Source organism: Chenopodium album, chromosome 19 (assembly GCF_948465745.1).
Source record: "Chenopodium album chromosome 19, dcCheAlbu1.1, whole genome shotgun sequence".
Taxonomy (NCBI): domain Eukaryota; kingdom Viridiplantae; phylum Streptophyta; class Magnoliopsida; order Caryophyllales; family Amaranthaceae; genus Chenopodium; species Chenopodium album.
The window spans coordinates 13,056,143-13,069,247 of NC_137852.1; the positions used below are offsets into that span (position 1 = coordinate 13,056,143).

General features: G+C 32.6%; 1 non-coding gene across 1 annotated transcript; it reads right to left on the reverse strand.

Moving 5' to 3' along the window:
* Positions 1 to 12,665: 12,665 nt before the first annotated feature.
* Positions 12,666 to 12,772, reverse strand: LOC145596266 (small nucleolar RNA R71). Its single transcript, XR_014103124.1, has one exon. It is a non-coding gene; the product is annotated as a small nucleolar RNA R71 (small nucleolar RNA).
* Positions 12,773 to 13,105: the final 333 nt, after the last annotated feature.

Sequence of the window (13,105 nt, forward strand, 5' to 3'; positions counted from 1 at the left end):
TATTTTAGTTGCCAAATTTTTTAAATTGTCATATTATCATATATTTTCAACAATATATTAGAGAGTTTAAATAAAAATAAGACTAATAATTAAAATAAAGCAAACACTTTTATTCAAAAAATAAATATCATACACTGATGACAATGAAAATTTGGACTAAATCCGAGTCATTTTTTTTTATCAACAACTTGTCCATTTACCTTCGCTAATATCTTTATTATGTAGTTACTATTAAAAAAAAGTGAGGAATGTTTTAGAGAATAACAAGCTAAGGTATAATTCTACTTGTGGATTATATTGGAGATCAATTATCAATAAAAGATCCATCAAGCACAATGTTCAAACAACGGAGCTATGCTGGCAAAATGTCATGTATATGATACTACAACACGTAAAAAAAGAAAACGTTTAGATTGATACATCATCTACTGATTAATTCAAATTAAGTTTTGACATAATTAAGTTTGAAGGATGCTCTATATACAAATAAACATCCAAGCATCCATAACAAACACGCAATTATAAACAACGAGATGGAAATATAATCGAAGTGTAATGATAAGAGAAAGTTTCCTTCTTTAAATGAACGCATGATCCAAAGTGACAAGAATTTGTACGAAAATAGAATATGTGATGCTGTCTATAGAATATATGTTTAGTTATGTAACTAGCTTAGGACCCACAGCCCCGTTCCTAGAAATTTATGGGCCCTAGGCATAATGTAAGAAAAGGGCCCTTACGTAAACAAATTTTTTACACGCAACAGCTTTAAATATAAGACAATGAAAATAACTTAAATTATTTGAACAATTAGTCTCCATACACAATACTGGAGTAATAACTTTGCATAATATTTCGGTAATTGAATAAATATGAAACGGTGTAATTGAAAAGATTAATATTTTGAAACAGATACTCATAAAATCGGAAGATTGGAAGAAGAAGAAGAGGTTATATTGCATAATTATCTCCACCTAATTGACATCTAAGTAATTTAATATTAATTGCTAACTAAATGCATTTATTATCTTTTTTAAAAGTAGCTTATTTTTTAACGAGTAAAAACTACAACTTAGATAGTTTAAATTCTACAGCTATTCAAATTGATTTTTTTTTTGAATTTTTGGGCCCCTTTCTGGCGTGGGCCCTAGGCGGTCGCACTCGAGGCCTACCCCTCCGGCCCGGCCCTGAGGACCCATGCCATGCACGGTAATTAAAAATAACATATATTTTTTTAATATATAAAACTATCATCAACATCTCAACATAATATAATTATAACATAGGTTGTGTTTAGTTTCTTCTTATTTTGCAAATATAAAATTAATTAAACATGAAATATAACAAAAAAGCGATTAAACCATGGGTATATTAGAATTATGTGTTACACCCAATAATGAGCAGATGTAATAATCCCGTTTTAATGATATTTGATCAATTTTTTTTCCCTAACAAAATATAATAACATGAAAATATTTAAGAAAAAATTTAAAAAGTGCATAAATAGATTAGAGTTTATAATAATTATAATGTGAAGCTATGTTGTTGAATTCCCTTCATCTCATTATGTTCTTTATATATATTATTAGGCAAGCAACCAATTAAAATATTTAAAAAATAATAAACAAAATTCCCATCTTATATTTAAAAAGAGATCCTAATCAAAATATTAAAAACATAAAAATTGCATCGAATTTTAGACTATTATGCAGTTAATACACTTTGTACTAGTGGAAAACATAAATAAGTATTATAAAATAAATAGCTGAAAATTTAAAAAAAAAATAGAATAATATTATTTTTGTCCATGAAATAAATAGAACAATGTTATATTTTTGTCCAATAAATACTTTGTAAGTTATTAGTACTTGAGTAGGAAGATTTCTAACAAAATAATATTTTAGAATTTGTTAACTTTGTAGGTCTTTGAAATTTTTTAATATAATAGTAGTAGTAGTAGTAGTAGTAGTAATAATAATAATAATAATAATAATAATAATAATAATAATAATAATAATAATAATAATAATAATAACAATAACAATAACAATAACAATAACAATAACAATAACAATAATGCTAATACCAATAACAATAACAATAATAAATTCATCTGGTTTTTTTAAATATTGTGTCACAATTACCTTATTTAAAATAATAATTCATATTAAAAATTAAAAATAATAAAATATATGTATTGTTCTATTTAAAGATATGGTAGAGTAATATTTATAAGTGAGTCAGTAGTAGATTTGGAAAAATATTTTTTAACAAATAAAAAAAGTATGTGAATCAAAAATACCATAATTTTTTGATTTGGTGAATATTTTGTGTATAAATCATAATAGGTAATTACATTGGGTAGATTAAGAAATAAAATATAAAAAAAAAAAAAGAAAGAAAAGGGGGGGGGATTTTGGAGGGAAAAAACAACACCAGGAAGTGACATATGTCAAAACTGGTGTCTGTTTTAGTATTATATATTCTTAGAGAACACTATTCAAATAATCTCCTCAGATCACTGGTTTATGCATGATAGTATTTTATGTAAATATTGTTATTATTATATATTTTGTTAGGTTTTCAACGTTAGAGCTATCAAGTGTGTATTTTAAGTTGTAACCATATAGATCAATGGAATATGATAGATAGTATGTATCATAGTAATACGATAGTATACAACTTGGTAAAGTTTGCTATAATCTTCTATTTCTAGCTACTAAATAATAATGTAGGACTTATGTTAAGAGGTTAAGGTGCCGGGTATTTATGTAGTCTAAATTTTGTTGCCTTAGGTACTAAGTTACAAGTCTTACAAGTTACAACCAATGAAAACACACAAAAACATGCTAAGGTAGTGTGATGTTGCTTCATTTGCATGCATGCATGATTCCGCGTCAAAACATGCTCTACGTCATTACTCATTAAGTCATTAGTATTCTTCTTCTACACTAAAATTTTGTTGTTCTAACTAATTTTAAAAAATAAAAATAAAAAAAGAGCCACTTGTTATGCTTATTCGATTACATTATTTTTGCTTCTAAAAAAACATAGTTGTTAGTGTTTTATTCTTGGAAATTTCTCGTGTATTGTTTAAAATAAACAAATACAAAATTAAAAAACTAGTTCTTAAAAGGCTCAAATAATTTTATCCCTGCTATCTGTTTAATTAGTTAGCTTGTAAATTTTAAACTCCAAAATCAAAATGTTTAATACTATAAAGGAAAAATTGATTTCAATAATCCAACCTTTAGTCAGTTTGCTATTAATAATCCTACCTTTGGATTATTATGTAATAATTTCAACTTTGTAGGGGATCTTCTAATACTGGTCCTTAACCTGTTGGTAACTGGTTTTGATAGGTTAAGATGCCACATGTCGTTTTGTAATTGGTTGGAAAAAAAATTAAAAAAAATAAAAAACTGAAAAAAAAAATAGCCTAACTCTCCACCCACCATGAAACCATAACCCTTACCCTAGCCCCACCGTAAACCGGAGACCGCCACCCTAAACCTTTGAGACCACCCTACTGATTAAATACACCACCGAAATCACACCTTGACTCAAATCCCACCCTCGAAACCACCATAACCACCACAGCCGAAAACCCCCGAAACTCCACCAGAAACCCCCGAAGTCCACTGAAAAACTGCCATAAACCCTCGAAACACCGCCAAAAACCACCATAAATCCCCGAAACTCCATCGAAGACCTCCTCTTACTACTCTTGAAGATTTTTTTTTTTTTTACTTTTTTTAACGAATATCAGGGTGGTTTTAGGGGGAGTTGGGTCGGATTTTGCTGGGTGGGGCCGGGGGTGGAAATGTGTGTTCCAGCAGTAGGTATGGGGGTTCCGGTGGTGGGGATGGGGGTTCTACCGGTGAGGATGGGGAGGAGGGGCTGCCGGAGGTTAGGGATTAGGGTGGTCGTGGGAAAAAAATTAGGTTTCTTTATTTTTTTTTGTTTTACCAATTTTTTGACCAATTATTTAGTGCCACGTGTCCTTAAATTGAAAAAGAAAAAAAAAAGTTTACCCAATGTACAGGTTACCAGTCATAAAGGACTAATCGGAGAAGATCCCCTATAAAGGTGGGATTATTAAATAATAATCCAAAGGTGAGATTGTTAAAAGCAAACCGACTAAAGGTGGGATTATTAGAATCAAATGGAAAAATTGAAAATTTTCGATAAAATATACTCCCTCCATCCCTTATTGACGTGTCCATTTCTCGAATTTCACGAAAAGTTAGGTATTACTCCCTCCGTTTTTAAATACTTGCTCCATTTCTCCATGCGCGAGTTTTAGGAGAAATTGGAGAAAGTAATAAAATATGGAAGTAGTGGGATAGTTGAGAAAATAAAAAATTGTAAAAAGCAAAAGTAGTGGAAGAATAGGAGGATAGAGAGTATTATGTTGGGTCCACTAAGTGTGAGAAATGAATTAAACATTGTAAAAGCTTTCTAAAAAAGGAAATGGAGCAAGTATTTGAAAACGACCGGAAAAAGAAAGTGGAACAAGTATTTAAAAACGGAGGGAGTAATGATTATAAGTACAAAAGTATAATTGGTGCATGTGTAAGTGTACTTTATTGCTTGGTTTTTTTTTATTTTTTAAAAAAAAAATCGAAAATTAATTTTTTTTTTATGGTATGTTATTATTCACGGTTTGATCAGAAGTACAAACAATAGAATTGGTGCATGTATGGGTGCATTCTTTAACATAAGTGAGTGCAGACTGCAGATAAGAGGAATTAAGAAAGGGAAGCGAGAGTATTTTTGTCCTAAAATTTTGGGACACCTTTTAAGAAAATCAAATGTTATTAAAGGACTGAAGGGAGTAGATCGTATTTGAGAAATTAATTAAATAGTCCTATAGGATTATGTGTCCTGTGATATATTATAAGAAGTATATAATAAGGAATACAAATTTTGCTATCTCAGCATTGTATCTTATCCCAAATTTGTAGTTGGATTAATTGATGTGTCATTTGTATTTCCCTAAAGCTTGCAATTCAATTTCTTTCATAAACAATAGGATTTAAATTTGATAATATAAAAATTAAAATTAAGTTTTGTCCCTAATGTTGGAAGTTTGGAACTACTTTCATGGATATTACAGTGCCACTTGGACCAATGGCAAAACTCATTTGGATTCTAGTTCTTGATTGGACCACTTAACCAATCTCTGCTAAAAGCTCAAGTCAATTTCCTTCTCTTCTTCTCGGAAGTCTAGTTCTGGAGTTTTTTTTTTACAAAAGAAAACATATTTTTAACATACGTGGCTTAGAACTTCTCATAGTTTTGGAGATTATACGTTACCAAATCTTAGTGGGACTTTCTTATTGGCCATGCAATTTGAGTGAAGGGAATAACATTCTTATTGTTAAAATAATTGTATTTGATGTTTGAAATTATCCCATCTGTATTGATTAGATGATGATTAAGATTTTTACGTACAAAGTAATGACTTATATATTATATACCCTTAATTTTTAAATTATATATCTATTTAATTAAATTATATATCTATTTAATCATAATTTTCTAATATAAATGTCGCTTTAATTAAAATGCTAATGTGTACTATAATTTGTCCATTATCAATATATTAATTGATTATTAGTACTTATCCGTATGAGATACCAATAAAATAAAAATAATTGTTGAACAAATGCCGGGAACACGTAAGTGTTATAGTTCGTTGTTGAATGTTAATGATCCAAAATGACTTTTTATGAGAAGAAAATAGTACGTACCATGAAATGAATTATAAGAAAAAACAATATAATATTGATAAATTTTACAAATATGTTGAATAAATTATTGGCGCTTATGTCGTCTTTCAAAATACGTAGAAAAACTTAATTGAAGAAGAATGTACGTTTTATTACATCGTTACAATAATAGGAGTATTTTACAGCAAAAACACCAAAATTATGCAATTTTCAACCTATAAAGTACCAAAAGTTGAAAAATATGTAATAAATACTGTATTACGAATCTTAACCTATCAACCTTACCTTTTGTTTTCTTTTCTTTGTAATACAATTTTATGACACACTATGATGAATATATTTGATGATACAAACAGACAAAATAAATAAATAAGCACATAGTACATTCTTGGTATTATGATTGTTTTTTTATAATGTTGTTCGTTTACCTTCTTTTATCACTCCTAAAAATGTGTGCCTTGAGTCTACGTGCCTACCTTTCAAGTAAAAAAAATGGATGAAGTATTTAACATGCATTAAGTGTACGCTCATGGATGGAGTTCATGGTGTACACTTATCCTTCATAGTTCAATTCAATCCAAGACATATTAAGCAAATTGCATGCTACTAATTATATATATACATGCATGTGGTTAAGCATCAAGTTGTATGCTACTAATTAAAAGTCTACTTATCAAATATCCAATCTGTCCTAGTGTGTTGTATGCTTCATTATTTTCCGTTTTTGGGTATCTTAAAGTGAATTTTTCATCTACTTTATAAGCATGTGGTTCCATTAATTTGTCTTTTTATTAATAATATTTTGTTTTATCACTTCGATCACCTACCTTACATCGACTGTACTTAACAAATGCTTATCAAAATATGTATAGATAATGTTTAAATTGAAGGGTCATTAAGAGATAGGGATATTTGAGTAAATAACAAGTTTAAAATCAAGCTTTAATTAGAGGTTAGTATAATTAGTAAAAACATACAAAATTCACTTTTTTTTTTTTTCCCTTTCTTAAAAGTCAACCTTATTCAATTCATTGTAACTTCACTATTACACTTTAGTAACGTGGACCAACAATGTCGAACATTATTATACATTTATTGATGAAAAACATAAAATTTATTTACAACCAAAGAACCTACAGAAATATTTACACCACATATATATTATGGTGCTGATGTATCCACCATAAATTTTGGAGTAATTGTGCCTTCAATAATTTACTCTAGGAAACTTAGGAAAATAGAGATGCCCCGCCACTTTAGATAAGAGGTCCAATCTTGAAAATAAAATGTGTTTAAATAAATGTTAGTAAAAAAATTATTAAAAAAATGTACATATAAAGTCACGTAATATGGACCATAATGTAGATGACTAGAAGTTTTCATCTTAGATGTGATGCTACAAACTTGGAGTTTCAGTCACTTGTACTCCGTATCTCTTAGTATATACTTCCTCTATTTTTATATTTAGCAGTGCATTTTTTTCATTCACTTGTATCTCTTAGTAGCAACAGTAAAAATTATTAAACAATAATAATAATAATAATAATAATAATAATAATAATAGTAATAATAATAATTATAATAATAGTAATAAAAACAATAACAGTAGTAATAATAACAATAACAATAACAATAATAATAATAATAATAATAATAATAATAATAATAATAATAACGTGGTATTTCGATGATGGCACTATTGTTGGCGACACTTTGGTGGTAGGGAAGATTCTACAGTTGATTATGGAGGAAGGGCCTCGTTTTGGGTTGCATCTCAACGTGGAAAAAACTGAAGTTTTCTAGCCTACAGAAGACCCTCGAAGCAGGCTTGTGGGTGTTTTTTCCCCTTCTATTACTCGACCTTTACATGGCGTTAAGATGCTTGGTGGTCCCGTTAGTTCTGATTCTAGATTTAGTGACGAGCTTGTGATGTAGAGGGTGACAAAGACCATTGCGCTTATGGATAAGGTTGCTATGCTGGATGATCTCAATGTGAGCTGTTGTTACTTGGGGCATGTACGTACTGGAGTTTCGAAACTCTACTTTGCCTTGCAAACTTGTCCTCCTGGTGCTTTCGAGGCAGCTCAGCGCGTATTTGACGAGACTCTTCCATCTTCCTTGGAGCGTATTGTTATTGCTTCGGGGCCTGGGTTTGGTGATTGACAGTGGCAACTTGCCACCTTACCATTTACGTTTGGAGGGCTTGGTGTTTATGTCGCAGGTGATGTTCGTCATTAAGTTTTTCTTGCTTCTCGGTTGCAGTCTGCTGGGTTGCAGACGAATCTTCTGCTTCGTGCTGGTATTGTCGGTCTTGGTCAAGCCTTTGAGGATGCGTTGAGTCTATTTAATGGAATGGTAGAGTCTGACTTTTTAGGCTATCCTTGTGACGTCGCTGCCCCTAAGAAATTGGCAGATATATATTTCACAAAGGTTACCGCTTCTGCAGAATCTGCCTTTTCTTTGTCTCCTCGTCAGTCGGCATTGTGGAAGTCGCAGCAGGGAGATCACACCTCCGCTTGGCTTCGGGCAGTCCCTATTTCAGGGTTGGGTCAGACGATGAACGCAAAGACATACCGGTTTGTGCTGTGCTATCAGATGGGTGTTCCATTGTTCTCTACATCGACACCGTGCTCTGCTTGCTCTCGGGTTTTTACTGGGGATATATTAGGTGACCACGCGGTGTCGTGGGCTGGTATTGTAGGTATTAAAAATCGGCATAATGTTGTTCGGAATACATTTGTTAATATTTGCTACAGATCTGGGATTTCAGCAATAAAGGAGGTCGACATAGGATTGTCTGGAGGGAATGAAGAGGCCCTCAGACCTGCCGATGTGTTACTTTATTCATGGGATTGTGAACGTGATGTATGTGTTGACTTCATAGGGTCTTCTCCTTTGACACTGTAGACACCCATTTGTGTCTCCCCAAAACCAAACCCAGTGATGAATACCTTTCACGTCGAACCATAATCGAATGAAGTGAAAGTGTGAAAAGTCTAGTGTTGCGGTTAGTTTTTATTAAAAATCTTCCTTTCTGTTTTTGAAAACCTGCTCTTTTTTATGAAAACGTCTAGTCCAGTTTAGTTTGGTCCATGATAAGGGTCCAATAATAGTGTATTTGAATGAGGCTCAAAAAGACATTTCCAACGATATATTATAAGCCCAATTCCGATGAATAATGAGGAAGTTATGGCCAAAATACTAAATTGGGCCTAAACCGGATTTTACCTACGACCCAAAAATTATGTGGAGGGTCCAAAGGTTTAATCCCATTCCTAAACTAATTAGGATTTATTAGAAGCTTTTATAAGTTCCTTTTTTATAAAAGATAAGATCAAAGAGTTTGAAATTGAATAAAACTTTCCATTATTAAGTCCTAATTCTATTCGAATTTAAAGATGTTTAAAGACATTCAGATATTATTTTTATGCCTCATAATCTTTATCCAAATTTTATATGGTGGATAGATCTTGAAATTATCTTTCCAATGATATATTATAATATTAATTCCGAGCTATAACGAAAAAGATATGAAAGGAATACGAAACTCTATCCAAAATTGAAGCCCTTCCACTATTTTAGCCATATCTTTTTATCTACAAAAGATTTAAATTGGGTTGGAAAGTAGCCTTCAATAGCTTTCCAATGACATATTATATGCCTTATTTGGACTTCTGGATCAAAAGATATGATAAAAACAAAATCTACAAAAAAAACTGTCTTTCGTCGCTGGACGACAGGTTCGTCGCCTAGCGGTGCAGTGCAGTGCCTGGCGACGAGTTCGTCGCCAGACGACGAAGCTTGTCGTTGGCGACGAAGTGGAGTTTTATTCCTCTTCAAATTTTGAATGTTTTCTATCGGATTCTGGACTATTTTCCTATAAATAGGGTCCCTGAACCTCCGTTTTGAATCATCTACAATCAGCTAATTCTCTCTCTTCTCTCTCGAGCAATACATGTTTTCTTTATCTCTCTCTTTCTAAACTATCTTTTACAAACACAATACCGCATTCACAAGATCTAGAAACACCTAACCAAGTTCGAAGTTGCCTTCGTCCTAGACGTGAAAGGTTGATACAATCTGAGGGTTTGGTCCCAAATCCAGTCTAAACTTTCTAATTCTTTCTCTCAATTATTTGATTTAATTCTTTGATTTATTATTTTCATTGAATTTTACTGACGCGTGTATTTTGTTATTAGAAAGAGGTACGAGGCATCAAAGTAAGTAATTAGCTTACTCCCTATTTATTTCAATGTAGAAAGCATGTTTAGATTTGTTTAATTCCTAGTACATGTTAGGATGTTTTTATTGCTTTCTAGAATCATGTTTAGGGTGTCTTTTTATTCTTTCTAATATCATGTTAGTATCATGTTAAGGCTAAAGCTTTGATCTTTATTGCTTAGTGACATGCTAGGGTTTGCTATTAATCTTGTTAGTATCAATGTATCATGCCTAGGATCTTGCTATTATTATGCTTTAGCGTTGATATGATTATGATTATGATTATGAGTATGATGATGATGATGATAATTGTTATTATGATTATATTATCATTATGTTACTTGATATTTATTATTGTTATTGCTTGATCATGCCTTTTATGCATGTTTAAAGGAAATTTGTATTTGAAATCATGCTTAATAAGATAATTAATAGTTTGGTTTAGGCTAATATGATTTTAATTCATGTGGTCGCCAATAATAGTTTTGTTTGTGCATTAATATTCAACTAACCAACATAGATTAAACAGGTTTAGGGTTAATGATATGTCTAGTTTATGTAGTATTTTACCCCCATCCCTTGGTCATTATTAGTAGTGTTTTTGGCTCTTTAGAGCCATTTTTATTACTAATATGTGTTTTCTAGTGTTTTCGTAGTTTTGGTTGAGTTTTGTAGGGAATTGCACCTTTGGAGTACTTTCCCGGGATTTTATGGAGCAACTACGAGCATTGGAGGAGCACGGCCATCTTTTGTAGCCCAAGATCGGTTAGAGTAATCAAACCGGTGAATAAGGGCTCGACTTGTGTGAAGACGAGGCATTTGGACCGAATGATTAAAGCCCCAAAGAGGATATTTGGTTTGGGCCAAGTTACGAGCCTAAACGAGGAGTCCAAGCGGCCCAAGGGTGGTCTGCCCGGTGGTCTGCCCAATGGTCCGCCCGGTGGTCCGCCCGGTGGTCCGCCCGATGGTCCGCCCGATGGTGCGCCCGATCGGGCAAAGAAGACTTATATCGCAACAGCCCTTCGCCCGATCAAAAAGGCGCGGCCGGTCGGGCGGTGTGGCGCCCGGTCGGGCGCGTGTCTCTGATAGATCTTTTAAGCATCGTTTAGTTTGTTTTAGTTTAGGATTCTTGCTTATTATAAATATATTTTTGTTAAGCAAGTTTAGGATCCCTTTTACACTTCGTTATTCTTCCTTTACTTTTGTAATTCTTTCTCTTAGATTTTCTCTCTCTACTTAAGCTTATTTTCTCTCTCTACACTATATGCTTTGTTCTTTACTCAACTCTTTATTCTGATTACTTTGGTAACGATTTCTTTTCTCTTAATCTCAGTTATTTATTTTATTCCTTCTATCATGTTTTATTTTGTTGCTTTGATTAGTTTAGATTTAATTATGTGTGAGTAGTTCTTTTTCTAGGGTTTATGGGGATCCATAAATAATATGAAGGGGTAATTTATTGTTGTTAATTATCAATGCTATATTAATTTCCTATTGATTGATTTAATGCTCTGTGACTAGATTAGGCCTGATCTTTTATGCATGAGTTTGACAATATTGATTCGAGATTCGAGAGATGAGAATTGATGTTTAGGTCTAGTTTCAATAGGCAGGTTAATCTATAAATGGTTAAGTCGAGATTCGAGAGATGAGATTTAATACCGGTAGATTAATTCTGTGATTGTAATACGTAGCGAAAGCCCTTTATTATCTGGTTAATTGATGCATTAATGATTGGTTATTATGTTTTACCCTGTAATATTATTTATTGGTGAACCTATGCCCTAGGTCCTTAATTCATTGATTCCTCTTATTTTATTTTCCCTACTTATATTCTTCGTAGTATAATCTTTAAATCACAACAAATTGTTACTAATAATTTAGATTGCTATTAATTAGTTAGAAATAGAAAGACTAGTTTCCCTGTGGATTCGACCCTACTTCCCTATCTACTTTAGTTAGAGGACTTAGGTAATTACTTTTGATTAGGTGATACGACTTTAGCCTGTCAAAATTTGGCGCCGTTGCCGGGGAAACGGTTATATTTTTTATTTCTAATTGTTTTTGTAGTCTAGATTATTTTCCTTCGTCCCGGAGAACATAAGTTTTTTGGGACAGTTCTCATATCTGTTGTCTAGTTCTTTGTTTATGCCCAGGTGTTCCAGATCAGGCTACATTCCTTTCGATCCTGAGATCGAGCGCTCTTTCCATAGGCAAAAGAATTTATACAAGCAAATATTGGCGAGTTCTGGTGGTGAAATTCCTAGAGACCCTTCATCTGATTCTAGTGATCCAGACACTTCTTCAGAATCAGAATTAGAGATGGGAGAAAATCCACCTAAAAAGCTCAGCGACTATTCTCAGCCATCTTTGGCGCATTTTCCCCACCTTTCTCCTACGCCAGATCTTGAGGGAGTTCAATTCGAGATCAAGCCCCAGTTCATCACGATGATAGAAAGGAAGCAATTTAGTGGAGCTAAGGGTGAAGACCCAAATCTACACATTGCTGACTACTGTCAATATTGTAACACTATAAGGCAAGCTGGGGTCACGCAAGACCAAATAAGGGAGATTCTCTTTCCTTTCTCTTTATGTGGAAAAGTTAAACTGTGGTTTAATAGTTTAAATAGAACTGCACTTGGCATTACTAATTGGGAGACTCTTGTTTTGAATTTTTATAACAAGTATTACCCTGCAGAGAAAACAGCTCTATTGAGAAGCGCAATTCAAAATTTCGCCCAAGAGCCAGATGAGTCACTATATGAAGCTTGGGAGAGATTCAAAGACCTGCAGAGAGAGTGCCCTCATCATAACTTAGCACAGTGGCAGTTGATACAAGCTTTCTACAATGGGATCGGAAATTCTTCTAGAGCAATTTTGGATTCTGCAGCTAATGGGAGGTTTATGAACCTCAATGTTGATGATGCAGGTCAGGTTATTGAAGATATGGCGATCCATAATTCCCAATATGGGAATCCTAGAGGTTTTGCAAACAAGGGAAAACACCACGTCGATTCTGTATCCTTTTTGCAATCTCAATTAACCTCTATTTGTCAGAAATTGGATAACCTTACTACTGCTAATTCTAAAATAACTAATGTTTCTGCAATTGATAATAATGCTAATGATGCTTTCTGTGAAAATTGTGG